This window comes from Myxine glutinosa, chromosome 8 (genome assembly GCF_964187855.1).
Source record: "Myxine glutinosa chromosome 8, kmMyxGlut1.1, whole genome shotgun sequence".
Lineage (NCBI taxonomy): Eukaryota > Metazoa > Chordata > Myxini > Myxiniformes > Myxinidae > Myxine > Myxine glutinosa.
Window position 1 is genome coordinate 144,294,667 of NC_136268.1, and position 27,272 is coordinate 144,321,938.

Sequence of the window (27,272 nt, forward strand, 5' to 3'; positions counted from 1 at the left end):
ATTTCCCCAGGGAGCACAGGATTTCCCCCAGTGAGCCACAGGATTTCCCCCAGGGAGCACAGGATTTCCCCCAAGGAGCACAGGATTTCCCCCAGGGAGCACAGGATTTCCCCCAGCTAGCACAGGATTTCCCCCAGGGAGCACAGGATTTCCCCAGGGAGCACAGGATTTCCCCCAAGGAGCACAGGATTTCCCCCAAGGAGCACAGGATTTCCCCAGGGAGCACAGGATTTCCCCAGGGAGCACAGGATTTCCCCCAAGGAGCACAGGCTTTCCCCTAAGGAGCACAGGATTTTCCCAGGGAGCACAGTATTTCCCCCAAGGAGCACAGGATTTCCTCCTGGGAGCATAGGATTTCCCCCAGGGAGCACAGGATTTCCCCAGGGAGCACAGGATTTCCCCCAGTGAGCCACAGTATTTCCCCCAAGGAGCACAGGATTTCCTCCTGGGAGCACAGGATTTCCCCAGGGCGCACAGGATTTCCCCAGGGAGCACAGGATTTCCTCCTGGGAGCATAGGATTTCCCCCAGGGAGCACAGGATTTCCCCAGGGAGCACAGGATTTCCCCCAGTGAGCCACAGTATTTCCCCCAAGGAGCACAGGATTTCCTCCTGGGAGCACAGGATTTCCCCAGGGCGCACAGGATTTCCCCAGGGAGCACAGGATTTCCCCCAGGGAGCACAGGATTTCCCCAGGGAGCACAGGATTTCCCCAGGGAGCACAGGATTTCCCCCAGTGAGCCACAGTATTTCCCCCAAGGAGCACAGGATTTCCTCCTGGGAGCACAGGATTTCCCCAGGGCGCACAGGATTTCCCCAGGGAGCACAGGATTTCCCCCAGGGAGCACAGGATTTCCCCAGGGAGCACAGGATTTCCCCCAGGGAGCACAGGATTTCCCCAGGGAGCACAGGATTTCCCCCAGTGAGCCACAGTATTTCCCCCAAGGAGCACAGGATTTCCCCCAGGGAGCACAGGATTTCCCCAGGGAGCACAGGATTTCCCCAGGGAGCACAGGATTTCCCCCATGGAGCACAGCATTTCCCCAGGGAGCACAGGATTTCCCCCAGGGAGCACAGGATTTCCCCCAGGGAGAGGGAAGATGAACTGAGAGCTGTTGCGCTACAATCCAGAGGAAGCGCAATGAGGGTTAATTAATGTTTTTCTGTAAGCTTACGTGTACACTTTGTTACTTCTCAATTAATGTAAAGGGAAATTATGCTCTAACCCCTCTTCGAATAAAGTCTGTTTATTACAAATCAATTCAATGGACACCAATTGGGGTTTTAATTCAACAGTAGAGTGAGGTTTGTGAAATGAAAAAGGCACTTTTTGACATGTCATACCTACTTTTAGAATAAAAGTTTTACATCCGTGAAAAAGTCACCTTAAAACTTTATAAAACGAGGGAGATACATCCGGTTGACTCAAAAGTCAGTCATGTCTGCAAAGATACGTGACGTCACATGTAAAAGGATGTGTGACATTTCATAGCTTGGTGGCGGCCGGGGATGGTGTGACCGCCGATCACACCTTCAAGGTCACCTCCCTTAGTTATGCAGGCCCAGTCTCAAGAGGTCTTAAAGATGTCGTGTAAATGAGCCGAATAACTATTTCATTCAAAGCAACAAATCAATATCAAAATAAAAAGGCAAATTGAGATCCATGACGGAGGAGCAGACCCGCCCGATATGTGCGTATTTATTAGTTTTTTTGTCGGGAATGTTTATCTTGAAACGAATTTCAAACCAGTCAACATCAACTCTGACTTTACTGTTATTAAGGATGTAAATCTTCATGGTCCAAAAGGATAGTGCAAAAAAAATGTACCGCGCTTACCTTTAACTTATAGTCTAGATTTGATTCCTAACCGTGATATAAACCGGCTGATTGGTGCTTCGCAGCTGATTGTTGCATCACAAGGTGCTTCATCCCTCCTACGGATGCGAAGCTGGGTGTCCGGCATGCTAGCAATAGTTGGAGGATGTTAAAGATTCAATCGTGCGCTCTGACAAAAAGTAATCAGCAGCATCATGATCAAATTCCAAATTCGCACCATCTTTAACTGAAGGTTAGGCCTGATCAGCCGGTTCACGAAAGACTTGAGCTCCATGTAAACACTCTACGAGCCGCTGACCACAATGAAATGGCATATTTTCACTTCGACCGAAACTATTCAAGAAGCCCTACTTGGTAACTAGATAACAGCTAGATAACAGATTCCTCAACATACAAGATGGCCAATTTTTAAAACACGAATATAGTGTTTTAAAAACGTGTTCATGCAGACCGAAGGGATTCAAGACCTGCAGCCCCTTACATATATCCCAATCTTGTATCAGTTTGGATTCATCATTTGCGAATCATTCTGTTATGCGGTGATGAAAGTAATAGATCATACTAAGTGATGAATTATACGGACGTAAATGAACACTCGTTTACTCTGTGTGCGTTCTACATCACATGCAGAAAATGTCACCTCACTGGGCCATGTATTTATTGTTATTTAAAAAAAACTAGAGCAATGCGACTGTGTCGCCAATATGCCTCCGCATAGTCCCACAATGGGTAGATGCCCCCGTTCACTCTCCTAAAAATAAACAAGTTTGATTTAAATCCCTTCAGCTGTTTTCAAGCATCACATTTTCACCAGCCATGACAGGTTTCACATCGATCGGTGAAGCAGTTTCAGAGAAGGGATTTTTTTAAATATCGGCTTTCAAGCTAATATGGCTACCATACCACGTGACATATGACCTTAAAAATGTACACTCTGCATATGTATGGGCATGGGATCATGTTTGTGAAATTTCGTGTTGATCGGATAAGGTTCGTTTTTCTATCCAAGATGGCTGCCAAACCACGTGACCTACAACATCATCATTTTCAAACTATATGCAACAGTGGTGTTAGATGATATTCGTAAAATTTCACATCGATAGGGCAAGCAGTTTTAGACAACACAATGACAATAGGCATTTTAAGGCCATTTTCCCTGCTAGAGCGGGGGTTAGCCAAGCAGTTTTTGAGATATAATTATTTAATATTTTCCTTCAATCCAATATGGCTGCCACACCATGTGACCAATGATGTTGTTGTGATCATATTTTAATCGCCATGCCTAGTCAATGACACACATAAAGTTTCGAGTCAATCGATTTGGTGGTTTGGGAGAAGATGTATTTTTAATGCTTTTAGGTTAAATACAATATGGATGCCAAACCATGTGACCTATAATGTCATAAATTTAACATTTCAATACAAATGGGTCATAGATCATGTGCATGCAATTTCAGATTTCTAGGATAAGGAATTCTATTAAGAAAACATTTTTGGCTGGTACACCACTTCAGTGGTATACCAGCCCAGTGTGTACCCTGGTCAGAATAGGTACACCGTATCCCTGCGTGTCGTAAGAGACGACTAAGAGGGTTGGCGTCAGGAAGGGCATCCGGCCATAAAAACATTGCCTCAAAAAGAGAACCATGACAATTACAAGTACATATGGGCAGGGTGCAGCCCGAAGTGGAGATCAGTTTCTGAGGTTTGGGACATGGAATGTAGGGACAATGACAGGGAGATCAGGAGAAGTGGTGGAAGTATTGGTCAGAAGAAGAGTGGACATATGTTGTGTGCAGGAGACGAGATGGAAGGGAAGTGGTGTGAGAATGGTGAAGGGGAGGCAGGGACAGAAATACAAGTTTGCGTGGCAAGGGTGCCCGGAGGGCGTGAATGGTGTTGGTGTCCTGTTTTCTAAGGAGTTTGTAGACAGTGTGGTGAGTGTGACTCGAGTGAGTGATAGGTTGATGATGGTGAAAATGATGATTGGAAAGCTCTTGGTGAACGTCATCTCGGGATATGCTCCGCAGGTTGGTCGAAGCGATGAAGAGAAGGACAAGTTCTGGTGTGCGATAGAGAAGCTGATGGAAAACGTGAAAGATGAGGAAGTTGTTGTGGTGGGAGGAGACCTGAATGGACATGTGGGAAGGAGTATGGATGGTTTTGAGGGAGTTCATGGGGGTTACTGATATGGTGTGAGAAATGGAGAAGGTAAAAGGATTTTGGAGTTTGCTGATGGAGCTGATTTGTTGATTTGTAATACTCAGTTCCAGAAAGAGGATAATAAGCTTGTTACATACACGTCAGGTGGGTCGACGACAACCGTTGACTACCTGATGGTGCGTAGGCGAGATAGGGGGCCTCCGGGACACAAAGGTGATCCCGGGGGAGAAGGCTGTTTCACAGCACCACTTGGTTGTCTGCGACATAAGGGTGAAAGGTGCGAGGAGAGCTCGGCGGGTGAAGTACCAACCGAGAATGAAGGTGTGGAGGTTGAAAGAGGTGACAGTAAGGGAGGCATTAAAAGAGAGGCTGAGTAGGGTAGAGGATGATGTGGTTGAGCTTGAAAGTGGTTGGATGTCAATGAAGGCTAGTCTGTTGGGAGCCGTTGGTGAGGTATGTGGATGGACAAAAGGACCACCGAGGCACTCGGAAACATGGTGGTGGGATGATGAAGTTGGAAAGAGGATTGACGAGAAGAGGAAGAAGTTCAAGGAGTGGCAGAAGGCGAAGGGTATGGGAACAGAAACAGCAGAGCATGAAAGTTATAAGGTAGCCAGGAAGGCTGCAAAGAAAGAGGTAGCAAAGGCGCAGGAGGCATGTAGGAAAATGTTCGGAGAACGCTTGGATTCGGCAGAGGGTCAGAAAGCAGTATTTAGGATTGCAAAGCATACAGCGAAAGAGAGGTGTGATGTGATGGGGGTGAGTTGCTTGAAGGATGAAGTGGGACAAATTGTTGTCGACCCAGATGGAATTAAAGAAAGATGGAAAAGATATATGGAAATGCTGTTGAATACAGAGAATGAATGGGATGGCAACATAGAGAGTAACCCAGTTTTAGGACTGGCAGAGAAGATAACTGAGAAGGAAGTTGAGGAAGCGATAAAAGCAATGAAGAGTGGAAAAGCCGGAGGGCCAACGGGAGTTGTGGGAGATATGTTGAAGGCAGCAGGAAGTTGGGGTGTGAAGAGAATGACAGAGATCTGTAATCTGGTGGTGAAAGAAGGCCGCATTCCAGTGGATTGGGAACTGAGTACCCTCGTCCCTCTATACAAGGGGAAAGGTGACCCTCTGGAGTGTGGCTCGTAACGAGCGATAAAGTTATTGGAGCATGGAATGAAGGTATTGGAAAGGGTGTTGGAGAGGAGGATAAGGAAGAAAGTGAAGATCGACGAAATGCAGTTTGGATTTATGCCAGGAAGAGGAACGACAGACGCGCTTTTCATTGTGAGGCAGTTGCAGGAGAAGTACATGGAGAAGAGGAAGAAGTTGTTTTTTGAGTTTGTTGATCTGGAGAAAGCATTCGATAGGGTTCCACGCAAAGTATTGACATGGGCATTGAGGAAGTTAGGAGTGGAGGAATGGTTGATCAGAGTAGTGATGGCAATGTAAAAAAGAGCGCGCACAGCTGTAAGGACGAAGGACGGGAACAGTGGTGAGTTTGAGGTGAAGGTGGGAGTGCATCAGGGGTCCGCACTAAGTCCACTACTATTTGTAGCTGTGATGGAGGTGCTGGCTCAGAACGTAAAGGAGGGTTTACCGTGGGAGTTGTTGTATGCAGATGATCTGGTGTTGATTGCGGAAAGTATGGATGGACTGAAGGAAAAGATGAACAAGTGGAAGGAATGTATGGAGACAAAAGGTCTGAAGGTGAATATCGGAAAGACGAAGGTGATGGCAAGTGGTAAAGCATGTGGTGAGGTGGAAAGAACTGGGAAGTGGCCGTGTGCTGTGTGCAGGAAGTGTGTCGGAGTGAACTCCATTCAATGTACAATGTGCGCTGAGTGGGTTCATCAAAAATGTAGTGGTCTGAGAGGGTCATTACCAGTGTGGCAGCTACATTCAAATGTAAGGTGTGCACAGAGGGAGCTGCAGATGGAGGAAATGTTGAGTTGGATCTTGGAGACGGCGTGAAGCTGGAAGGTGTGAAAACATTTTGCTACCTCGGAGACATGCTGAATGGAGAAGGTGGATCAGACTCGGCAACGGTTGCTCGAGTGAGATGTGCATGGAAGAAGTTTCGGGAACTGAGTGGCGTGCTGATGAGGAGGGGAGTGTCGCTGAAGCTGAAGGGAAAGGTGTATGCTGCATGTGTGAGAAGTGTTATGATTTATGGGAGCGAGACATGGGTAATGAACGTAGAGCAGCAATGAAGGCTGGAAAGGGTGGAAATGTGAATGGTTCGATGGATGTGCAGAGTATCGTTGAGAGAGAGGAAGACAAATGATGAATTGCGAAAGATGATGGGAATATTGCGCCTGTGATTGATGCTGTGAAGAGGAACAGGTTGAGATGGTTTGGTCATGTGTTGAGGAAGGATGAAAGTGACTGGTTGAGAAGAGTGATGGAAATTAATGTAGAAGGAAGTAGAGGACGGGGAAGACCGAGAAAGACTTGGCTAAAGATGGTGGAAGAAGAAATGCGGGCAAGGGGGTTAACAAGGAGAGATGCAGAAAATAGGGCAAAATGGAGAAGATTGTCATGGGGACCGCAAGGCTAACCCCCGCTCTAGCAGGGAAAATGGCCTTAAAATGCATGTTGTGTGTGTTGTTGTATACCACTTCACCTATGATGTCATCATTATCGTGCTTTTGTGCTCCATTGGGAGCACTTGATAATGTGCCAAGTTTCAAATTTTTCCATTCAGTGGTTTCCGAGAAATATTTTTTTAATTATTTGCGTTTAATCCAAGATGGCTGCCATACCACGTAACAAATGACGTCACATTTATCATAAAAAGTCTGCATGGGTGTCACTCCTACCCTGAAAGTTTCGCCTCAATTGGACATATGGTTGCTGAGAAAAACGAGGCTTGTCTTGTATGGACGGACAACCCGAAAATATAATGCCTCCGCCCACCTTCACCACCGTCTAGATTTCCAATGCAAGAGACATAATTACTCTTTTATGGAAAATGTTTTTCGAGTTTGTTTTATCCTTAAAAATAGACCGTGGTGAACACACATTCGCGTTGAAAGTTCAAACCTATCTTTTGCTCAAGGATTTATAGTTTGGCTAAAATATTGAAAATGCTTAATTGGGTCGCTATTAGCAAAAAAAAAGCTTCTTGATCACTTTCGGTCGAAGTAAAATCGATCTTAAATGGTCGATTCTGACTGATATGAGATCGGAGGATATTTTGCCATTAATTTCATGCTTGGGCTCAAAGGTTTAATTAGAACACTAATTGATGCTAATTTCGGGCCGGTCTTGAATCCCTTCGGTCTGCAGTAACATGTTCTTTATGATACGTATTTTTGAACAGGATGCCGAGGTCTATCATGTGGTGCGAACTATATCCTTGTGCACGAAACTCTAATTAAGACCGATTTTACGCCCGGACCCCTCGAGTATACATCGGGGCACGCAAGAATCCACACTCTTGCATTAGAGTATTAGACCATCACCATTTATACGCTGGATAGGTAAAACTATTTGTACGCAAGTGTCTAATGAAAAGCATGTGGGCCCTCAGACTAAATGGGATGAACACAGAAAAATGCAGAAATGAGTTGAGTGCAATTCCACGACAAAAGCTTTCGAAAAAATTCAAAACATTCCTTTTACTGTTACCTTTGCAGTGGTTGTTTATTATGTCGAAAGCAGCTCGAAGGTCAGACCGAGAGAATTCGTAAAACTTTGTCCACCCCTGAATAAGAGAAGTTTCATTCATGTATTAAAGTGATATTTCATAATTGCAACGGCCTGAGTACATTATTTTTCATGCCCACAAAAACAACTTGTGTTTATAAAAGGGCAAATAAAAGATAATAACAAAAAGCATTATGTTTATAATGAATAATATTTGGATGACAATTGTGCATGTAATAAATATACCTCAGATAAATTATATGACCTTGCGGTCATATCAATTATACAATTTAATTATAAATTATATGACCCTGCGGGCGGGGCTTCAATTGGGAAGCCCAAATGAAAAGGCAAAATATCGGAAATTGAAGGCTTTTTTATTTTAAACGATTTATATAAACATCCGTTAAATCATATCACACGCAAATCATCAAAATCTAAACAGTACATGGCGCCCATTTTGAAAAAAGATTGACTTCTGCAAAATGGAAGCGGCCGCTACACGTGTTTCTCAGTCGCTTTGCACACGCTGCCGTGTTATTTCGGAGCCACACGTTTTTATAGGAAGAGTTCGTCAGTACTCAGGAGTCGATCTTCTCTCTCCTGGTACGTAGAATTTCAACAAAAGCCACATCACTGTTCATATCGGTAAATATTAATCCATCATGTTTGGAAAATAAAACATTCATTCATTCATTCATTCATGCTTGGAAATACTGGAAAATTGGAAAACTTGGAACAAACAATACAACCTATTTTACTCCAAGGGGTCCTAGGATTACCCACCCAAAATATCGTTGCGATCGGTTCAGCCGTTTTTGCAGTACCTTCGAACGGACAGACGGACGGACATTTGGTGAATTATAGTAAGATGAGGGGTGAGGTGGGGGACAGGACTGTTTATTAAATACACCCCAAGAGTTGGCGTTTAAAAAGATTAAAAAATAATTGCTCCCGTGTCCGAAGTAAGCGGTTCAGATTGGCATTTTTAATATGAAATAGGCAAAGCCTAGAAATGAACGAAACTCATGAGAATTATTCTTTAGAACTCTATAGAATTACCCTTTAAAACCCTTTACAACCCTTTAGAACTATCCACGAGAATAACCCTTCAGAAGCTTTTAGAATCAAGCATTGGGGGCTATAAGGTTTCTTCTTCTTCATTATTTACGGACGGACATAGCCAAATGTTGAAGAGGGGGGCTTTTTTTTGGTTTATTTTGTCTGCAAGATCGAGGCTCGTGTAAGAGCGAACAATAATCACAAAAAAACATAAATGGACACATAAAACACACAATAAAGGGAGCGGGAGACAAGATAGGGGAGAGAGAGAGGGAAGCACACAAGTACAACATTTGAGAGCAGGGACATTGGGAGATCTGTGGGAGGGAGAGGGCTTGGGGTGAGGAGGCATGGGAAGGGGAGTGGGGGAAGGGGTGGGAGAGGTATAAAACACATGGACACTGCTAGGACTTCCAGGAAAGAAGTTTGTATTTCAAAAAAGTGGATATGGGGAGAATTAACGGGGGTAGAAAGGATCAAGGTTTTGGATGGGGGAAGATAAGAGATGGTGATGAACAGCTGTTTTAAAACCTGGAGGGTGGAGTGGGATTGAAGAGAGTGAGGGAGTTTGTTCCAGAGGCGGGAGAAAAGGGGAATGAAAGAGTGAAGGTGAGTAGAGAGTCTTGATTTTTGCAGTTTCACCAGTAGAGGGTTGCTGGCAGATCTTGTGCGACCTGTAGGAATATTTGGGGGACATAGCACAGACAGAGCTGGGGGAGCTAGGCCGGAGAGGAGTCGGTAGAAGACAGAAAGACCACCAACCTGCCTGCGGTGAGTGAGTGAAAGGCCCTCAGAGTGAGCTTCATCGCGGGAGATTCCAATGATTCTGAAAGCTTTGGTTTCAACAGCGTGAATCCGACCTAGGTGGGAGACAGGAGCACCTGCCCAGAGGCGAGAGCAGTATTCCATTGAGCTGCAGATATAAGCCTTGTATGTGGTAAGGAGCTCAGGTGTGCTAAGGAAGGACTTCACATGACGGAGGATGCGCAGTCGGCGACTGGCTTTGGAGGCCCGCTTGGAAATGTGGATTTCCCAGGAAATATGGCAGATAGTGAGACCCAAAAGCTTGAGTTGCAGAACTTCTTGGAGAGGATTGTTGAGAAAGTAGATGGGAGGGTTGTCCAGTCAGTCTTTTCGGAGAGACATGGTGAGAGTGGGAGATTTGTCAGGATTGAAAGACGTGTTCCACTTGTTTGACCAGTCTGATTTTGTCCAGGTCTGCAGAGAGTGAGGAGGCAGCAGACTGCCGATCTGAGGGATGAGGTATGGAGTGGCAGAGAGTGGTGTCATGAGCAAAGAGATAGAGGATTTTCCAGAGAGTTGGAAAGATCATTGATGAAGACCAGAAAAAGCACAGGGCCCAGAACACTGCCTTGGGGAACTCCAGCCTGAACAGGAAGAGGAGATGAGAGAAATCCATTCAGGGCCACACGTTGATCTTTTTTTTTCTTTTTATTATATACAGAATCGAGCAAGAGCTAACATTTATCACACAAACAAATCAAACAGACAAACAAAATATATAAAAAGAGGGAGAGGCAGACAAGATGGGGAGAGAAGGGGAAGCACACAAACACAACATTTGAGAGCAGGGACGTCGGGAGATGTGTGGGAGGGAGAGGGCTTGGGGGGAGGAGGCGTGGGGAGGAGGGGGGGGGGGGGGTGGGAGAAGTATAAAACACAAGGACACCAAGGACTTCCAGGAAAGAAGTTTGTATTTCAAAAAAGTGGATTTGGGGTGAAATTAGCGGGGGTAGAAAAGATCAAGGTTTTGGATGGGGGAAGATAAGAGATGGTGGTGAACAGCTGTTTTAAAGACCTGGAGGGAGGATTGGGATTGAAGAGAGTGAGGGCGTTTGTTCCAGAGGCGGGAGAAAAGAGGAATGAAGGAGGACTACGACCAGAGAGGAAGTCCGCAAGCAATGCATGGAGATTTCCATGGATACCATAGGAGGAGAGTTTGGTGAGCAGAGCGGGGTGCCAGACCGTATCGAAGGCACATGAAATGTCAAGGGAGTGTCGTGGAACAATTTGTGTACATAAACCAAGTCATGTTCACTCATTGAATACTTGTAAAATTTAATAACACTGGGACAAATACTCATTCTGTTACAACAGAAATACATGGTATAACCAACTCACACAGCACAAGGACCCCGGGTCAACACTAGTATTCTTCTTCATTCAGTTGCATTTACTTGATTTTATAGTAATTGAGAACAATAGGAGAAGATTTGATTGGGTCTTCGCAGTGGGCGGGGGTAATAGGGAGGAGATCGGGGGACGAGGGATTCTGATCAGGGATTAGAGAGTGGGGAGGGGATAGATCGGGGGATGAGGGATCCCTGATTAAACCGTGATCTGCTCAGTGGGTCACTTGAACCAGAAGACAATTGTCTTTGTACAACAAAGCTTTCACAAACCTTATCCCCAATTAGTATTTACACAGAACTGCAAATGAATGTATGTCTTTCCATCACAAAGGCACTCTTGAGTCAACCAGAGTATGAGTTATACTCTTAAATTCCTTTAAATGTAATACATATATATACACGCATCCTTAATAATATAATTAATCCTTTTCCTACAAGATTCTTATAAACTATAGCATAGTATTGTTAGGATTCATCAAATAACTGAAATACATCGGAGTTTGTTGTCATTATAATGCATTTTATCAATTAAGAGGACAAGGGACAGGTTTCATTTGGAATACTTGCAATAACTCGCTTACCTAGAAGTTTTTGTACTTCTACAGGAGACAGCTCTGATTTCCTGTTTGGCATTGAGGACCTCCATCCATTGTTGAGACAGCAGAAGCAGCATGTCCAGAGTAGAGTGACCAGGTCTGAAACCAAATTGATGATCAGAGATCAAGCCATTGGAGAAGAGGAAGGATTTGATGTCAGAAGTGATGATGGATTCCATGACTTTGCTGATAATTGGGAGCAGGCTGATTGGTCTGTAGTTACAAGGATCTATTTTTGCAGCTTTTTCCAAGCTGATGGCAGATGACCTTGAGCAAAAGAGAGGGTGAAGAGAACAGAGAGAGGGTGTGAAAGAGTGGCAGAGCAGGATTTTAGGACCCATGGGCTGATGCCGTCTGGTCCAGTTGCAGAATCAGAGTCGAGGGTTGACAGAAACTTCTCCACCTTGTCAGGAGAGAAGGACACAGAGTCCAGGAACAGCTGGGTACGACTAGGTACGGTGGGTACAGAGAGAGACGGGTTTAGGACACAATTTTTTTCGGCAAACACAGAGTTGAGGCATTCAGATTTTTCACGTGCGGAGTCAGCGGTGTAGCCGTTTGAGGTAAGGGAGGGGGTGGAGGGGGAACAAACACCAGAAACAGATTTGACCAGACGCCACCATGATTTGGAAGAGGTAGACAGGTTTGAGAGTTGTCTTGAGAGTGGAGAGATATTGTTTCCTGGCTCTCCTGAGGGTAGACACACACTGAGGGTTCACCGCTTAAAATGGATGTGGGGAAGATGGAGAATAAGGACGAAGAATTGTGGCATGTGTTGATAGAGGGTAATGTGGTTGGGAAGAGATAAGAGTACAATGAAGGGAGGGTGGAATGGGCTGTTTATGGAGAAGAACATGGATTTCCCCTGGCATGGGGAAGAATAGGCGATTCAAAATTTTTACCATCTTTGTATATAAAACAAAATGTGAACCATCAGTTGCTGTTAGAATGGCATTGAAGAATAGTCCATGCTCGTCATAGTGTCCGTATCATCAGGATGTGGGGAGTAGCATCGGAAGAGATTTGGTTCTACACGAGTTTTTGCCGTCAGCAAGAGTCCTTCCACCAGTTCGAGTTGCCCCGTTAACAGTAGTAATGGAAAACTGAAAACTCAACCCTCAATTGGTTTTGGATTTGTGTGTTACCAAACACAAGATGGACAAATCACAAGCTGTGCCGAGTTAAGACTCTAACTGTGAATCACAGCCACACTACCTTTGGTTGTTGGCTCATTTGGTTTTGTAATGTGATCCCTAAACTCCTAAAAATCATACGAACTATTTACTGAAATATACGAGTTACCGAGGATAACTTCAGATGCATAGAGATGGATTGCATATACAAATGGTTCTTACTCGTGTGGAACGCTCAGCAAGTACCATGTCACACAAGCCAATTTCAAACTGGGATTGCTGACTCGGAAGTCAAAAAGCCACCTCTACCTATAAGTTGATTATCTCTATCAATCTCGAAAAAGCAAAAAATAGTTTTGCAATTTATCAATAAAGATAATCTTTTGAGAAATTATTGCTTAGTTTTTCTCTGGAACAAAAAAAAAAGAAACAGAAAAACCAACAACCTCAAACCGCTGAACCAATCAATATGAAACTAAGTATAATCATCAAGTAACCATGGCGATAAAAGTTTGACAACTAAAATATTATCAGTTAAGTGGTTTCAGAGAAAAGGATTTTAAAAGGTTTTCCTACAATCCAATATGACTGCCAAACCATGTGACCTATGATGTCATTGTTATCACAACTTTTTCCACATGGGTATATGATGATATATTTGAAGTTTCACATTAATCAGTGAAGTTGTTCCAGAGAAAAATATATTTAAATGTTTTCCTTTGATCAAATATGGCTGCCAATCCGTGTGAACGTCATACTCATACAACATTATTCCTCGAGGCTCGCAGTTTTGTAAGCACACACATATAAATCACTGATTGCAGTTATAAGTGGCAGTCCTTGGGAATGACGAGCCATGAGAAATAGAGGTCGATTAAAAATGATGTAATAGAATGGCATTGTCATTGAAACGGGCGGCATGGGATGGCATCGGCGTAGGACGGTATTGTCATTAGAATGGTGGCTTGGGATGGCATTGGCATAGGACGGCATTGTCATTGTAATGGGCGGCTTGGGATGGCGTCTGCATAGGACGGCATTGTCATTAGAATGGGCGGCTTGGGATGGCGTCGGCATAGGACGGCATCGTCATTGGAATGGGCGGCTTGGGATGGCATCAGCATAGGACGGCACCGTCATTGGAATGGGCGGCTTGGGATGGCGTCGGCATAGGACGGCATTGTCATTGGAATGTTCGGCTTGGGATGACGTCGGCATAGGACGGCATTGTCATTGGAATGGGCGGCTTGGGATGGCGTCGGCATCGGACGGCATCGTCATTGGAATGGGTGGTTTGGGATGGCGTCAGCATAGTACGGCATTGTCATTGGAATGGGCGGCTTGGGATGGCGTCGGCATAGTACGGCATTGTCATTTGAATGGGTGGCTTGGGATGGCATCGGCATAGGACGGCATTGTCATTGGAATGGGTGGCATGGGATGGCGTCGGCATAGGACGGCACTGTCATTGGAATGGGCGGTTTGGTATGGCGTCGGCATAGGACGGCATCGTCATTGGAATGGGCGGCTTGGGATGGCGTCGGCATAGGACGGCATCGTCATTGGAATGGGCGGCTTGGGATCGCATCGGCATAGGACGGCATCGTCATTGGAATGGGCGGCTTGGGATGGCGTCGGCATAGGACGGCATCATCATTGGAATGGGCGGCTTCGGATGGCGTCGGCATAGGACGGCATTGTCATTGGAATGGGCGGCTTGGGATGGCGTCGGCATCGGACGGCATTGTCATTGGAATGGGTGGCTTGGGATGGCGTCGGCATAGGACGGCATTGTCATTGGAATGGGCGGCTTGGGATGGCGTCGGCATAGGACGGCATCGTCATTGGAATGTTCGGCTTGGGATGGCGTCGGCATAGGATGGCATTGTCATTGGAATGGGTGGCATGGGTTGGCGTCGGCATAGGATGGCATTGTCATTGGAATGGACGGCTTGGGATGGCGTCGGCATAGGACGGCATCGTCATTGGAATGGGCGGCTTGGGATGGCGTTGGCATAGGACGGCATTGTCATTGGAATGGGCGGCTTGGGATGGCGTCAGCATAGGACGGCATTGTCATTGGAATGGGCGGCTTGGGATGGCGTCGGCATAGGACGGCATTGTCATTGGAATGGGTGGCATGGGATGGCATCGTCATTGGAACCAATCGTCATTGGTTCAGTACCCGGAAGAACTGCTCACAGTTACGAGCGGCAGTTCTAGTTACCCTTAGTTCTACTTTCTCTCCTTGATTGAACAATTTATTGTTTACAATAGATTGATTGGTGTAGTTTTGCCAATTTGTTTTTAATTGCTCTTCTTCTTGCAAATACATTATTAACCCCCGTTGCACTTAGTCCGAAACGGGGGCTTATGGATTTGGTCTCGTACGTCCATCCGTCTGCAACCATATCTCGGAGATGTACGGACCAATTTTGTTCATATTTGGCAAAAAGTCAACACATGACGATATACATATGCATGGCATTTTGTTTTACGAGATCCGATCCAAGATGGCTGACTAGTGGCCATTTTGTTACTTAAACGTATCTCCAACAATTTCTCGGACATGCATGGTTCGATTTTGTTCAAACTTGGCACAAGCACAGTAAATGATGGCATACATGTGTGCCTCTCTATATTTTGCGATCTGATCAAAGATGGCCGATTGGTAGACTGGCAGCCATTTTAGTTGTAAAAAAAACCCCGATATTGACCACGTCCATAACCATTTCTCGGCCAGGCATTTACCGATCTTGTTCAAATTTGGCACACAAATAATGAATGATGTGTTGCATGTGCACTTCATTTTTTGGGGGATCAGATCAAAGATGGCCATCTGGCGGCCATTGTGTTACTTAAACGTGTCCCCTGTAGCGGTTACCTTATTCACATGTCGCGGTTAACTTATCCGCATGTGATGGTTACCAATACCATATGTTTGGTCTAATTCACGTGCACGGGCTTTTGGTTGTGTGGTCGTGACGCACGCGCGGCTGTTGGAGCCACGCCCTCCGAAGAGGGTTTTTGGTTTTATATAAGCTGTTAAGACTTCCGTTCGCGAGCAGTTGCTGGAGATTTCTGTACAATAAACAAGCTTTGTACCCAACGAAATGGCCTCTTCTTCTCGCCTTCGGCAACTCCTAAACTGGTGACCTCGGCCGCCCCCGAACGTATTCGGGGGCTGCAAATGAACACGGCAGTATTTCGCCCGCAATTTCTTCCACAAGACCTAAACTCGAACTGCCGGAGTTTTAGCAACGACGAGCGGCCATGTGGTTCGCGCACCGCGCTCGGTTCCTCCTCTACGACTAGAGGGGCGAGCCTGCTCCGGGACCCTCCGAAGGAACGCCGTTACGAGGCGTTGGCGGCACGGCTACTTCGTCGCCTTCGCGCGCTCTGCTGCTCATCTCTTGCGCACGCACTGACGTGGGCGGCACGGCTACTTCGTCACCTTCGCGCGCACTGGAGCCTCGTTACCTTCGCGCGCACTGGAGCCTCATTACCTTCGTGCGCACTGGAGCCTCGTTACGTTCGCGGGCACTGGAGCCTCGTTACCTTCGCGCACACTGGAGCCTCGTTACCTTCGCGCACACTGGAGCCTCGTTACCTTTGCACGCACTGGAGCCTCGTTACCTTCGCGCGCACTGGAGCCCCGTTACGTTTGCGCGCACTGGAGCCTCGTTACCTTCGCGCACACTGGAGCCTCGTTACCTTCGCGCGCACTGGAGCCTCGTTGCCTTCGTGCGCGCTGGAGCCTCGTTACCTTCGCGTGCACTGGAGCCTCGTTACCTTCGCGTGCGCTGGAGCCTCGTTACCTTCGCGCGCACTGCTGCTCGCCACTCCCGCAACTCCTACTGCTGCAACTACAACTGCTACCGCTGCTTGCCACTTGCGCAACTACGACTCCTACTCTACATCCTCGGGAGGCCCGCGAGGAACCTCGGCAGCCTCCCCCGAGGACTTGACCAGCCCCTCGGTCGGCTCAACCCCACGGCTGCGTTTTTTCGCGCGTACCGAGGCCGGGCACTGCTCGAGTCTTCTCGGCACTGCCGAGCACGCCTGCGAACTACGTACACGCCCGTGGAGTGCCTTCTGGGGGGGGGGCGCATGTAGCGGTTACCTTATTCACATGTCGCGGTTAACTTATCCGCATGTGACGGTTACCAATACCATATGTTTGGTCTAATTCACGTGCACGGGCTTTTGGTTGTGTGGTCGTGACGCACGCGCGGCTGTTGGAGCCACGCCCTCCGAAGAGGGTTTTTGGTTTTATATAAGCCGTTACGACTTCCGTTCGCGAGCAGTTGCTGGAGATTTCTGTACAATAAACAAGCTTTGTACCCAACGAAATGGCCTCTTCTTCTCGCCTTCGGCAACTCCTAAACCCATCCATTTCTCCAATATGCATGGACCGATTTTCTTCAAACTCGACACAAAGACAATATATGACTATACATATGCAGAAGATTTTGTTTTGTCATCCAACCAAAGATGGCCGACTGACGGCCTTTAACTCCATACAGCAAAATTACTAAAACCACGGCGGGGGCTATGACATTTTATGTATTTTTCTTCATGTTTTTTTTTTTTTTTTTTTTTTTTTTTTTTTGTATACAAGGTCGAGGCTCGTGAAAGAGCGAACATTAATCACACAGAAAGACAAACCGACACATAAAACATATAACATAGGGAGCGGTAGACAAGATGGGGAGAGAGGGGGAAGGACACAAACACAACATTTGAGAGCAGGGACCGAGAGACATGGAGACATCGAGAGATCTGAGAGAGGGCGAGGGCTTTGGGGGGGGGGGGGGGCGTGGGAAGGGGGCGGTGGGAGAGGTATAAAACATATGGACACTGCCAGGACTTCCAGGAAAGAAGTTGGAATTTCAAACAAGGTGGATCTGGGGTGAATTAGCGGGGGTAGAAAAGATCAAGGTTTTGGATGGGGGAAGATAAGAGATGGTGGTGAACAGCTGTTTTAAAGACCTGGAGGGAGGAGTGGGATTGAAGGGAGTGAGGGAGTTTGTTCCAGAGGCGGGAGAAAAGAGGAATGAAAGAGTGAAGGTGAGCGGAGAGCCGAGATTTCGGCAGTTTAACCATCAGAGGGTTGCTGGCAGATCTTGTGCGACCTGTAGGAATATTTGGGGGACAGAGCACAGAGAGAGCTGGGGGTGCAAGGCCGGAGAGGAGTCGGTAGAAGACAGAAAGACCACCTACCTGCCTGCGGTGAGTGAGTGAAAGGCCCTCAGAGATAGCTTCATCGCGGTTATAATGTTCATCGTTATAATACAATTTCTTGTTGAATATCCACGATTTGCCTTTTTTACTTCAGAGTTTGTGTTTCAACAGCAACAGTGAGGCAGTGGGAGAGCTAGGGGAGGGTGAAAGGATGAAAATAAATGGGTAGGAATAATGGAAGACGACTTGAGATGGTGGTGCACTTCCAACTTGAAGCCCTGGAGGGAAGAGCGGAATTGAAATAAAGGTTCCACAATCAGAAGAAGAGAGTAACAAAGGAGAGGGAGGTTGTTGAAAGAACAAATTTAACCTGAAAGAACTGGGAAGGGACAGGAGGAGGAAATAGAAGAGGGAAGGGAGCAAGACCCAAGGAGAAGTGGGAGACAACAAAGGCCACCAACCTGTCTGCAATGACAGAGCAGCAGGCCCTGTGCTTCTGCTTTCTTACAGGAGATTGTTTGTCCACTTTCTTTCACTTTCTTTTTTTGTTCCTCCAAAATTAATGCACTACGTGGATAATTTAAATATTTAATGATACTATTGAGTGGAATATACAGTGTGGGTTTCGCCGGTTAGGGACTATTTTCATTGACCTTTAAGTGATGCTGCAGAAATGTTTGCTGCTTATGGGCTGCCAAGTAACACACAGTGTTTGTGGTCTGCTTCAAGTATGAAGCGTGATTGGCTCCAACTTCTACAACCTGTATTTGAGCCAATTTGAAGAGACGGCAGCACAATAAATTCTGCAATGTAATTCAGCCCAAATGAACATCTTTGTGGTGGTGTTAGAGCTTGCTGACATTAGGCTAAGCTGTGAAACTTTCCTGTTATCTTCTTGAATTACCTGGAAAGGACTGTGCAGATATCATGCTGAAACATAGTAACACAAAATCCCTCAACAATCACTCCAAAGCAGCTGCTTCAGGTGAGCACATTATCCAGCTAGGTATAAAATGCTGTAGAAAAGTAAGCAGGGCATGGTAAGAGAGCGAGTGACCTGCGGGATGTAGTTGCAGCGTTCCTGGCAGACCCCATGGAACCAGGCAAGGGCGAAAATAGCATGTGCTCGTGCGAGCAAGCCACTGTCCTGTCCCAAAGCTCCAGTCTCTTCCCAGTGCTCGTATGAACGCAGAAGGTTCTGCTTCAGCCCTGGAGGAGCCTGTCAGACATATGCATTGGTACAGCTTGAGTTGTAGTAGCCTGAATGCTGCTGTTCTGTGCAGAAGAAGTCCACACTGCATCTACCAATCAATGAGATATCCCTGCTATGACCCTGCTCCTCCATGTTAGGTCCTGCTCACAGATTCATTACCCTGAGAAATGCAAATGTTTATCTTAGATGACAGAAAGCACAAACTGGGATGATTTGTGGGATCGTTTTAGTTCAACAACAGATACTCAAAAACTGATAGCGACTCTGAAGTTAAATGCTATACTTTACCTTTTTTATTTTTTTACACTTACGGTATACGTTGTACATATTTATTGTAATGCTGTAAAATGTTGTATTGTACTGTACATTTTGCTGCATTACAGTGCATTGTCATGTTGTACTGGTGCAGAAATCAGGACCTCATAAGACAGCTTCAGGCTGGCCTGCAGTAGGTTTGGGGGTAGATTCGGATGAGGCTCAGCTGTGAGCCACAGGCGGAAACCATCATTGGGAGAAAGATCATTCAGCTCCTGTAAAGATCATTCAACCACACCAGGCACATGACATGTACCCGATTCAACAGAAGCACAAAAATAACCAGAAAGAATAGCACTCGGTGGAGCACATACACTACATGACCAAAAGTGTGTGGACACCCGAACATCGAACATCTCATTCCAAAATCATGGGCATTAATATTGAGTTGGTAAACCCCTTTGTTGCTATAACAGCCTCACTCTTCTGCAAAGGCTTTCCACTAGATGTTGGAACATTGCTGTGGGAATTTCCTTCCATTCAGCCACAAGAGCATTATTGAGGTCGAGCACTGATGTTGGGCGATTATGCCTGGCTCGGTCGGCATTCCAATTCATCCCAAAGGTGTTCTATGGGATTGATGGTCAGGTCTCTGTGAAGGCCAGTCAAGTTCTTCCACACCAATCTCGACAAACCATTTTTGTGTGGATCTCGCTTAGTGCACGGGGGCATTGCCATACTGAAACAGGAAAGGGCCTCCCCAAACTGTTGCCACAAAGTTGGAAGCACACAATCGTCTAGAATGTCATTGTGTGCTGCAGTGTTAGGATTTCCCTTCAGTGGAACTAAGGGGCCTAACCCGAACCATGAAAAACAGCCCCAGACCATTATTCATCCTCCACCAAACTTTACAGTTGGAACTATGCATTCAGGCAGGTAGCGTTCTCCTGGCATCCGCCAAACCCAGACCTGTCCGTCGGACTGCCAGATGGTGAAGTGCGATTCCTCACTCCAGAGAACGCGTTTCCACTGCTCCAGAGTCCAATGGCGGCGAGCTTTATACCACTCCAGCCGTCGTTTGGCATTGAGCATGGTGATCTTCAGCTTGTGTGCGGCTGCTCGGCCAGGGAAACCCATTTCATGAAGCTCCTGACGAACAGTTGTTGTGCTGACGTTGCTTCCAGAGGCAGTTTGGAACTCGATAGTAAGTGTTGCAACCGAGGACAGACGATTTTTACGCGCTACGCACTTCAGCACTCGGCGGTCCGGTTCTGTGAGCTTGTGTGACCTACCACTTCACGGCTGAGCTGTTGTTGCTACTAGACGGTTCCACTTCACAATAACAGCACTTACAGTTGACCGGGGCAGCTCTAGCAAGGCAGAAATTTGACGAACTGACTTGTTGGAAAGGTGGCATCCTCTGACGGTGCCACGGTGAAAGTCACTGAGCTCTTCAGTTCAGCCCATTCTACTACCAATGTTTGTCTATAGAGATTGCATGGCTGTGTCCTTGATTATATATACCTGTCAGCAATAGGTGTGGCTGAAACAGCCGAATCCACTAATTAGAAGGGGTGTCCGCATACTTTTGGTCATGTAGTGTACCTCTGACAGGTTGAACAGCTTACATTTTGTAGCCCACTCATATGTCGGATCTGGATCCGTACCTTAACCGAAATCTAATTGGCTTGTTCTTGTAACCTAACCAATTCGTACAACAGGTTTCGCCTGAATATGTCCTTAACTGTTTGAGATATCATATTATATATTGCTTTTGGCCCTATCTCTTAATGGTGAAGAATCACTTAAGAAATTCCAAAATCTGGATATTCACCAAAATCAAATCACTTAGTTCTTGTCACACAAGACAAGTGTGACATGTCACATGTCACTTGTCTTGTCACTTCAACCTGTCCACCAAGTTGTGTCCAAATCCGCCTATAATTTTTAAAGATATCCTGCTCACAGTCAGACAAACAGGGGTGAAAACATAACTTCCACACACCTTAGGTGGCAGAGGTAATTAAAGGTCACATGAGAGAGGGAGCACAAAAGAGAAAAGAGATAAATATGAGAGAGATAACGTCAGATGCTTCTAATTGGAAATGATTTTCAAATGGAACATTTCCTTTGACGTTTAACCTTTTGAACTCAAAATTAAATCAGTTGATCATTGTATTGCAGTCCATACTTCTGCCATGGTTCTTTGAAATTATTTCATTGGTTCACAAGTTACCGTGATAACAAAAAAAAGAAAAATCGATAACGGCCAGACAACCCGACAACATCGTTTTCTTGGCTCGGCCTTCGGCTGCAGCGGCATAGAATGCAGTCTTTTGTTATGATAATGTTATAAAAATCTAACTAGCCACGTGAATAAAGAAAGGTATTTTAATGTAGTATCCTGGGTGGGGGAGAAATGTGAAATACAGCAATATACTTATTTTAAAATGGCTTATAATTCATTAAGTGTTTTCACTATGCATGTCCTTTATCTGCGAGTGCCTTATCCAACAAGCATCATCTGTAGAAGCTCCTCCGTAGGCATTACACATTGAAAAAAGGAGAGGTGGGGGACACATTATAACGTACAGGTAGTGGACGAAAAATGGAAACACCTGGTTAAATAAAGGACAGCTTCCACACAGGTGTGGCCCCCTTGTCTTAAGCAAATAACATCCAAGCATGCTTAGGGTCATGTATAAAAATGCTGCAAATGCCTGCATGCTTATAATTATGGCGAGCACGGCTACAAGAGGAGACCCCCAATACCCCCATATACAGAGCATGTGTGATCGCCCAATGGTTTGATGAGCATGACACTGATGTTATCCATATGTCATGGCCTTCTCAGTCATCAGATATGAACCCAATAGAGCATTTATGGGATATTCTGGAATGATGCTGAAAACAGTTTTTTTCCACCTCCATCAAACAGGTGTGAGTTGATTGACTTTCGTGTGGAGGAATTGGTGCTGCATCCCTCCTGCAGAATGCCAGACGCTGGTGGACTCCATGCAATGTCGCATACAAGGTGGACTGGCCGAGTGTGGTGGCCCAACACCATATAAAGTGACTCTCCATATTTTTTGTCCACTACCTTAAGCTTGTTCACCAGAAAATGTCAGCATATTTTGTTTTGTTTTATTTTGCATAACATTTTCCTTCACAGTTATGGAGACCACAGAGTCAATAAGTAACTGGGCATCTAAATGTCCAAAATAACAGAGTCCTTCCACATAATATTGTACATACAATGGTCTTTCACCATGTGAACTACCTTTCTCAAATGGAAAAGTGTCTTCAGCCAATATTACAACTACAAACTCAAGAGATGCAAATAATCAAATAACTCGTCAACTGTAAACGACAATTTCGCCCTCCTGGGCTCGTCAGCTTACAATTAAAGCAAACGTCACGAATGCAAGCACAAGTGCCGAGCGGCTATATAACAAAATTAACACGTCAAATCTTCCTATAGTTGCATTATGGTCTCTATTAAATGTTTAATTTCCATGGGTCTAAATCCCCTCGTTCTATATTTTGTAAAGGATTTTTTTAGGGCTGGCATGATGGCCTAGAGGTATGCACACTCGCCTCTGAGCTGTCTATCCTGGGTTCAAATCTCGACCCAGCTATAAAATGTGATTCTGGGTGTTTCACAAACAGGGTGATCCATCAATGTGTGTGCCGTCCCTTGGATGGACGTTAAACTTGGTGTCCCATCTGCTGGCACTAGTTGGTGGAACTTAAAGATCTCATGCTGTCCTTTGCAAATAATTGGCGAGCTATCGTCAGCACCATGAACATATTCCAAATTCCTGCTATAACCTACAGGGGGCGCTGCATTAGCAGCACCTCCACGCTCCCTGAAATAATACAACCAGCAGCCAAAGGCTGCATAGAAAATAAATGAATATGGATTTTTTTTTTGTTTTAACTATTCCCAAAATTGTACTGAAATTTATTAGTAGACTTTCGTTGCAAATGAAGGTATAAAATTGATTTATATATTGTCATGTCGCAGGGGATTAAGATCCCAGAGCTGACGCATAGCCTAAATGAGCTTTAACTCTGAGGCGTATTTCAAACTTTGCGGGATTGTCTTTGGCACGCGTGGGAAAGGCTCGAAGCCTTATCTGATCGGACGGCCAGCACGTAGGGGTTATCCGATCCCCATAGACACAGAAACGAATATACAGGCACGAGAAAGAAATGCAATAAATGATGGGTTTAATAAAAGTAAATGCAAATAACAATGAAAAGTGAGGTAAAAGATGAATATCCCAATGTGAGAAATCTCCACTCAGACTCGTATACAGACAGGGGAATGATAAAAGAAAAGAAAATCCCTTTTATAATCGGCTGAACTCAGCTTTACTGTTCCAGTGAGGGCGTCGATTGAGTTGGCAGTTCCAAAGCGGCTGAAGCCGCGCATGGGTCCCACTCCAACAATGGCATGGATACGCTCTTTCGTTGCACCCCAACGTCCATGAGGTACTCCGTGCAGGCAGCCCTTCTGCGCTAACAAGGCTTTGATGATCTCTCCGGCGCACACAGATGAGCGCTCATCCTCCTCCCACGCAAAACAACCAAGAGACCACCGCGATCAGAACCAGGACGAGAGCAAAAAGCAAACGCAGCCGTTCTCTTGAAAGCCAGGACAAAAGAGAAATGCGACTGCCTCCAATGAATGTCAGGACCAAGAGAGTCAAAATGGCGAGACCACATCCTTTTCCTCCAGCTCTCGAAAGTTCCACGCTGACATCACTCTCTGTCCAATCACCGAGCTCTACTCAATCACCCCATTGCGCCTCCACCAATTGCGAAGGCTGGGGCATGGCCTCCTTGTTACGAGTCATGGAGTCTAATCTTTGTTCGGGAATATTCGTATGACGTCGGTGGTCGTGAGGCGGGATTTATGTGCCGATCGGCAAATGCTGTTTCTGTCGGCCCTGGCAGCACTGTGAGCGAATGAGTCCATTTGTTGTAGTTGTTTTACTGAGCCCTCGGTTTCCTGGCTGGCCGAATGTAATAAAACTGAAGGGAAGACCACAGGAGGCAAATTACACACTGGGGAATTAATCTTTAAGCCCTATAATTAATTAGCACAAAGCCACGCCCTTCATGGCGACATGCAGACATTCTTACCCGGACAGACGGCCTACTTACGTACATCGAGATGGGTTCTTCTTCTTCTTCACGACACTCGGAGCATGCTAATCTACACATTCTGAACCTTCTTACGGTATTTCTTCGTTTACCCCCACAAACGTAACAATATTATTCTTTGGTAGGACCCGAGTCAAAATCTTCATTTTGACAAAGGCCTTACAAAGGGCGTACTCTCATGACATCATCAGCATGGCAAGTTGAATAAATTACTTCGTACTCTCATGACATCATCAGCATGGCAAGTTGAATAAATTACTTCAACAACTGCAGACAGTCCTTTATGAATGTCAACAAAAAATGTCATGCATGTTTGTTTTGCCATAGAAAGCATTGCAGCGCATTTGCACGTGCACATTTCCAAGCATTGTGCCAGAGTTGAAATGCAAAGGCCTGAGGCCACATATGCTCCGCTACCTTCTCAAGATTCGGAAGCCATGCCAAGACCAGGTGCAGGTTCTTGAGGCAAACCCAGGAACCCTGCATTGCTGCATCTCGCAAAGCCTGCACGGCACATTCCGCCTGACCTTGTCCCATTGCAACCTAAATAAAGAAGCACAGAGAAAAGATTGTGTGACAACACTACATATGAAGTGACTACAGATACATCGGATCTTGGTCATGTCCTCAGCAAGCTCAAAGTACCTCTTGGTATTTTTGCAAGCCCATGACCTGCGCCGCCATCTCCCGGAGCTCGTGTGATGGGTCAGCACCAGGAGAACTCAACAGAAGCACTGGCTCATGGGTCGTAGTCTCTGTTTCAAATATTCGCCGCAGACTCAGATGTGCTGGGAAGAGTTCCTTCAAACCTGTACGAAGACACATGGAGGCATGTTTGTCACTACAAGTTCATAATGATCACATCCTGACTTGAAAAAGAGAGGTTTATGCAGCTTCAGCTACTTCTCAAGGTATTCCATTGCCACACGCACACACTTGTCTCCCAATCAATGGGGCAATTAGGTGATGCCATGTGGGTAGAAATCTTTCTAATTGGTATACAGCACAGCCATATCAGGATATGTGCTTTAAACGCCTTAATCATTTGTAAACTCAGTGACAGGCAGATGTTCTTGGAGCAGGCCAAATATAAGAAAATCACGTGACAAGTCTGGACTGTGTATGGGGTGACTTAAACCTTCCCAGCCCTTGTCCGCTAGATTCATATTGGTCACATTTTCCGCATAAAGGCAATAATTATTGTGCAGGAAAGTCATGCCTCAGATAAAGTATACCTGGTTGTTGTCTACACAATGCACATCTCACTTCAATGAGTAATAAATCACTGTCGTACTGTGCATTGATAGTTTCCCGACATTCATTAAAATGAACATGATTCAAGCCTTTAAGGTTCCAAAACACTTGCTGTAAGATTTCCAGATGAAGGTTCAAGGCTGAAATTTGGGGTGGGAGTGTTGGGATGAAGAATACCTTTTATATCAAATAAAGCGGTACCCCCATTTCTGACACTGACATCTAGTTATGCAATTTCACGCAATACCAAGTCATCCGGTGATGCTCCAATATTATCCGTTAAAAACGCAGTTTAATGTCTCCTTGAGTGATACAAATTGGCGGCATGTGAGAATGTACAAGACCACTCACCAATTCACAGCCATTTTCAAACTTGCTGAACGATTTAAACACAAAATACATGAACGACATTCACCACTAAAATTGCAGGCAGTCCTTTATGAATCTCAAACAGATTGATGTTTTTAACAAATAAATTAATGGCATTACTGTTCGACACCACATGTGACTATGTTGGCAACCCTTCCTTGCCTTACCCAGGCTGCTTTGACCAGCATTGGTAGCATATGTTGCTCTGGGTAGAAAATATCATTGCACAAGTTTTCAGAATTGAACTATTATTTTCACATGTTCCTCAGCAAAAATAAATCAACCTTAAAACTTCACAGGTAGTGCAATCGCTTTTACGAGGTCTAGTCTGGGTTCAGTTCCTGGCACGACAATAAACTACCCATCTGTTTTTTTCAGAAGGGATCTTAGCTAGCTATCACATCTCCTTAGATTCACATATAGATGATAAATAATTAATGGTGGCTTTTGAAACGAGGAGGCCATTGTGGACTGATACCCTTTCCAAAAGATGTTCTGTTCAGCCGAGAACCTGCTGCTCTGCTGCTCTTGCTTTCCGTCTGCCCTCTTCAACAGTCCTCATTTGGCTGCCTACCGTCTGCCAGGAAGTAAATTAAACTCACTCCCGTTCAATAGAAGGTGAGTAAGCTCACTTTCAATAAGACATCATGGTATCCATAATCGCTGCCGAGATCAAGTCTTTCTCCTTTTCCTACAGCCTGATCTGTGACTATGTTGATCTGTGACCGTAATTTGAAATAATTCCATGGTCATTCAACTCTCAGCATGTTGTTGCTTTTATCAATCAACAATGGTTGGACCCCCTAAATCTCAAATATTATGCATAGGTAATAGTTTCAATGCTAAGAAGGTTGCGGAGAATTATATGCCTGACATAAACTGCATACTGTATCGACAAAAATGAGCCATCAGCATCAGACAAACTTCAACGTACCGTGCCATTTTCCGGCCACCCATGGATGACACTATTTTACAAGATGACAATGTGCCTACAGAACGAGCTGAACGAGTGAAAAAGTTTCCATTTGCGATGAGAAATCGACCCCTTCTTCGTCTCAGTGTTAGAATTCCAGCTATTTTACACATGGAATACACATATGGTCATTCATTGAGGGATCCATTCATCGACATCCCTGATTATCCCACAAAACAAATGAGTGTTAGAGTTAATGGATATGTGTACATGGTGAAGCTATGTCCCTGTACTAACTGTGCTACAAAGGAAAGGTATCCC

General features: G+C 45.4%; 2 protein-coding genes across 2 annotated transcripts in view; both read right to left on the minus strand.

Annotated features, from left to right (window-relative positions):
• The window catches only part of LOC144893343 (cytoplasmic dynein 2 heavy chain 1-like), a 54,056-nt gene extending 46,348 nt beyond the window's left edge, over positions 1 to 7,708 (minus strand). The window contains exon 1 of the mRNA XM_078783799.1: positions 7,630 to 7,708. The gene's annotated coding sequence lies outside the window, so the exon portion shown is untranslated. The remainder of the gene's footprint in view (positions 1 to 7,629) is intronic.
• The window catches only part of LOC137432971 (annexin A4), a 184,060-nt gene that overhangs the window by 125,057 nt on the left and 31,731 nt on the right, over positions 1 to 27,272 (minus strand). The gene's annotated exons all lie outside the window — the stretch shown is intronic.